The following is a 5508-nucleotide window of genomic DNA, read 5'->3' as shown; positions in this document are numbered from 1 at the left end:
TTCAATGTGGCATGAATTTGGCATGAATTGAAATATCTTTTGATAATTTCAACAATATTTTCTTCACATCTTCATTCAAGCATATTGAATGATTGATGTCCCTTGGTTCATATCAACTTAAGTCACGTGCTACTTCTTTTTTAGGTAAAGGTAAGCCAACAATGTATGAATGACGGTGTTCTTGTGGAGACCATGGAAGTGAAGTCAAGGTAGTTGCATTTGCATCTGATGTAGTAGCCCTTAGATTTGATAAGTGTGTTGCATTATTTTAAATTATTGTATTTTGATTTCGATATTTGTTGGTTTAAATGGTTTTTTATGAATATCTGAGTCCATAGCATTGTTTTAGTAAATTATTTTCAAGGATTTCTGCACTTGGTAATCATGACATGCATGTCGTTGGGACCTTATTTTTTAATGGAAAATTAGAGTCGTTAGAAAATAAGTAATCGATTGTACTCGATATATAATCTAAATTTTTTTAATTCTCGTACTCATTTAAAATGCACTTTAAGTACATCAATTGATAAACTTTAATGATATAATAAATTAGATATATTTTATGGTGTATCAAACTGTTTATGTAATAGTTAAAAATAAAAACAAAAGTCCCGGTGGAAGGAATGAAAATCATGACGAGTTGTGAGAATTCTCGTGAATCCAATTGTCCATGCCAGATTGAAGAAAAATACTTCTTGGTTGTTCTCACAAACATTTGTTCCACAAAACTAATAAAGATGCGACATTTTCATCCACTAACTTAGATCATTATTTAATAAGGTTGAGAACAACCATTTTTGCATGCGTGCAAGAACTCAAATTTGTTTAGAGGATTATTAATTACTATCTGCCAACCATATGCATCTTTCATTACCCCATCGATCAGAAAGCCATGTTCCCTTTTCTTACTAGAAAACCTCGAATGAAGCATGCCCTAATTTTCTCTCAAAGTCACACCAAAACAATGTCGTTTGAAAAAAAAAATTCTCCTTAAAGTCCCAATTGAATTGGGTTCTTGGATTGACGATATGCACGCCTAAGTCCATAGCCAATCCAAAATTTTAGGGTAGATACACCCAAACTAAGATAAATATATACATATAAATTTTAAGAAGTATACGAAAATAAAAACATTAAAATATGAAAATAAAACCATTAAAAACCTAATAAATATTATGTAAAAATTAAATAGTTTAATTTTTTGTTTTTTAAATTTCAAAACTTAAAATAAAAACGTGAATTCCACCGTATGTAGATATAAATATATTATCTACTAGCCTAAATCTTCGTCTTTAGATTTGCAATGAGGCTGAAGAGGTGGATTTGAAGGATTGTTCCAAATCACCACTTCCCACTTTACAAAATGAGCCCTTATATTTTCAATTCTCCAATTGATCCATCAATTAAAACTTTCTTATAGAAATATCTTTCAAACGAAAAACCAAAAATTTTATTGAATTTTTCCATTTTTAGTTTCACAATTTTGAAATAATACTTAATTTCTTACCCAATTTATTTGTACTCTCTATCATATGGATTTTTACTGGTATTCTTGATACAATAAAAATAAACTACGTAAAAAAAGCAAATAGATTTACAACAATTATATTGTTTGAGTTTGTAGGCGAAGGCCAAAACGAAAAGACAAACAACAAAAGACTTGAGAATTTGCATGATCTTCTTTTCTTCAATTGTGTTGCGATTTGTTTTCGAATAAAGATTTATATCATCCTCCTTCTCCTGAAAATGAGACTTATTCAAACATATAATGCTAAATTCAGTAGAATAAATGGTAACAATAATAATGGGTTGATTATAAGCAGTTTTGGAGTACTCTTTCCGTAATGTTTCAGATTTTCCATTTTTGCCTCATCTGGTTGATTGTTATTTTTATTTCTATATATGACAAGATATTATGTTATGTATTTATTATCGCCGGAAAAGGTGCAATTTTCAACAAGAAAGTTATTACCTAAAAATAAAATAAATAATTAAATGTAATCTCCCCGAAGGATTCGTGCTGGACTTTTATTACCTAATAGAAACATTCTTATATCTCTGAGTTACCTTATTTAAAACCCTAGAATGCAATTGTCTTAAGATTATTTTTATATTCCTATGCCCAACCTTTTACCTCCCTTGAAAACGGTTTTCTCTCCAAACTTTCCTCCGCAACCTTGGGGTTGCTCTTTGGAGGAAGAATCGGTTAAAGAAGGCAAGGTTTTTGGAATAGGGTCGAGCCGCAAACGCACACCCAGCAGCTTCGAAAGCTTCACACGCGTACACAGTGCGGGTCGTCTCGCACATGTACGAAATCAGCTCAGTTCCGTAAATTCCCGCAGCTCGACTTGGCGGCTTAGTAGGCCAACTCGGCAACTAGGCTTAACGATCACTATAATATATCAATTCCAAGGTTTTTTGGCCCTTCCGAAGCTGTTTCTGTCCTTAGTTTTACCATTCGAGGTCAGTATGGTTCCTAAACGTTAAAGACAGATTAGGTCGGGGGTTTACTTTGATAAATAGCATGAGGTTTAGCTAGGGTATGTTATGAAAGGTTCCTAAGTTTTTATGTGGTTATCATAGGACGTATTTAACCGCTGTGATTAGCTCGTTGTGAGTGACTTCAACCAAGACCGTCGAGGTAAGTGATCTTACTGTTGGAGTTAGCTTACTACGTGTTGTATGATGGTGTGTGCCCTGTGGCCCCTGCATGAACCATATTTATGTGATATGATTATGTGATGTATAGATTGTGTTGACGGTAGATTGTGTATGTTATGTGATGTATGAATTATGTTGACTGTTGACTGTTTATGTTATGTGAAGTTATGAATGAGATGTTAGTATTATATGTAATGAATATGTTGATCGATGTCATAGATACACATAGAATTATCAAGTCATGTCATGAGATGTTTATGCAACTGGAGTGTACTTTCATGTAATGTAGGTCATGTGAGATGCCATGTGATGTAAGAAACGTAAATGCGATGTTAGCACTGCTTATGTAATGCCATGTTAGATATGTTAAGGGACCTCATGCATATATGTATGTCACGTGCATCGGGATTCTTCCCCTTTATGCGAAAGAATGAATTACAATATTTATGTTCGCCATGATATCATGCGGGCCCTTCTCTGTTCTGTGGTGTTCGTCGACGTGCAACACGTTGTGCCCGACCATGCGAGGCCTAGGGGGTATGTATATGAGCTCGCCTGGTGGGTCCATGTACGCGTACATGGGCCATGTGTGAAGGAGTACCACACATCCAACCCTACCCGAAATAGAAAAGCGCCCAAGGCTATGAAAAATTTATGAAAAGTTAGGTCCCGCTCATATGTTGCATGTGTTTGCATTCCTGACCCCAATAGTGGGGTGACTTACTGAGTATTTCATAAAATACTCAAGCCACGTGCTACCTACATTTTCAGGTAAAGGCAAGGCTCCAATGTAGGGTTGACGGTGGAGCTGAGGACACCATGGAAGTTGGAGATGGGATATTTTTAGGAGTTTACTGGACAGTTTTAAGTTCATTTGAGTATTGATTTGTTTAGATTTATTTTTAAATTCAGTTATTGAAGGTTTATTTTTGGAGATAGGTTGTTTTGGATTGATGAATGTTTACGAAAGACTTTGTTTTGTTTCCAAGGTTTTTTATGACAAGCTTCTGCGTAATGAATTATGTATGCATGGGCGACATCACTAAGTAGGTTAAAGAAAATTAAGGGCGTTACACTCTATTAACTCCAATTTGACATCAAAGGGTTGGATGGAAACTCAACCTTACTTATGTGTTCTTTTTTTGGTATTTTTTTTAGAACCCCACAATAACTCACATTTACATAAAAACAAAAAATAGGAGAGAGAAAATGGGGAATTAAGGAGATATTGATGGAGGCTGACAACTCGCGATTTGCTAAACACCCAGGCGGCAAAGAAAATCACAGTGTCCTTGAGATTCGGGCGTAAGGGTAAACTTGAAGAACACTAACTTTATTAGATGCTTGGAAAATCATGTCGTGACAATTTTAAATCTACAGGAAGTTCAATTGATTTCAATAATGATATGCTATTGTATTTTAATTTTACCTTTATTTGAGTTGTCAGAAGTGGGATTTGAACCCACGCCCTCTTATCCCGCATTGGTTTGAGAGGAGAATGAAGAATAACTTATAAGTGTTCGTAAACATCTCTCTAGTAGCGTGTTTTAAAACTGTGATTTTGACGACAATTTGTTATGGGCAAAAATAGACAATATATTTTAGTGGTTGGAAATGGGAACGAAGCATTTCTTAGAAGAGTGTGGAAACCTCTCCCTAGTAGACTCGTTTTAGAATTGAGAGGTGATGACGATACGTAATGGGCAAAAGTGGACAATATTTGCTAGCGGTGGGTTTGGGCTATTACGAAAGCTATCAGAGTTGGTCATCAAGTGGTGTGCCAGCGAGGATGCTAGGCCCCCAAGGAGGGTGGATTATGAGATCCAACATTGGTTGGAGAGGGGATGAAACATTCCTTATAAGGGTGTGGTGAGCTTGAGATGTTATAAATAATTAGCTGGAATAGCTCAGTTGGTTAGAGCGTGTGGCTGTTAACCACAAGGTCGGAGGTTCAACCCCTCCTTCTAGCGATGGAAATGAGTCATTCATTACGATTGTGGAAATTTTTACGTACTCTAAATGAACTGAAGCCGACACTATAATTTATGAACAATGTCGCCAAGGAAAAACATACGAGAAAATAATAGTAAAACTTAGCACTCGAAGTATAATTTAGCAAATCCGGTAAAGCTACTCATGCTAGTGATGGTTGCAAGTGTCATACCTTTTGATTGTTATATTTGCTTATTATGTTATGACTTGTTGTAATGATGAGATATATGATGTTATGGAATATCATATTGACACGTTATGCCATTGAGAAACGTGACATCATATGAAAGTCACTACTTTATTCATATTATGCCATTATTTTAAACTATTGGGATCACATTCATATTATATGTCCACATGTACCGAAATACCCCCCCCCCGTCATGATTAGTATGAACACATACCTTACGACATTTATGTTCACTATGATGTTATGATACGATATTGTATACACCACAATACTATGTGCACTCCCTTCCCTCCATGATATACCAACAGCGTGAGTGTATGCTAATTGAAGCCCAGGTCAATGGGTAGGTATGCGAGCTCGCCTAGGAGCAAATGTGTGTGTATGTAAGTCATGAGTAGAGAAGTACTGCACATCAAATTCTACCCGGACAGGAATATGAGACCAAGGCCATGAAATGATGTTTTATGATAACCATGATTTCACGTGTTTGCATTACCCTATACTAGTAGTGGGGTTACTTAATGAGTATTTCTTAAAATACTCAATACATGTGTTGCTCTTATTTTTTAGGTAAAGGCAAGGCACCTCTGGACAAATGACGATGTCGAGATGATGACCATGGATCCAATGTACACAACACAAGCGAGATAGAGGGGTAGGATCGA

The 5508-nt window shown here is 35.7% G+C and overlaps 1 non-coding gene across 1 annotated transcript; it reads left to right on the top strand.

The window, feature by feature from the left end:
* The first annotated feature begins 4557 nt into the window (after positions 1 to 4557).
* TRNAN-GUU lies at positions 4558 to 4631 on the top strand. The gene has a single exon. It is a non-coding gene; the product is annotated as a tRNA-Asn (tRNA).
* The last annotated feature ends 877 nt before the right edge of the window (positions 4632 to 5508 follow it).

This window comes from Cucurbita moschata, unplaced genomic scaffold (assembly GCF_002738365.1).
Source record: "Cucurbita moschata cultivar Rifu unplaced genomic scaffold, Cmos_1.0 Cmo_Scf00068, whole genome shotgun sequence".
NCBI classification, from domain to species: domain Eukaryota; kingdom Viridiplantae; phylum Streptophyta; class Magnoliopsida; order Cucurbitales; family Cucurbitaceae; genus Cucurbita; species Cucurbita moschata.
The sequence above is the reverse complement of the archived record's forward strand: the minus strand, read 5'-3'. Positions and strand labels throughout refer to the sequence as shown.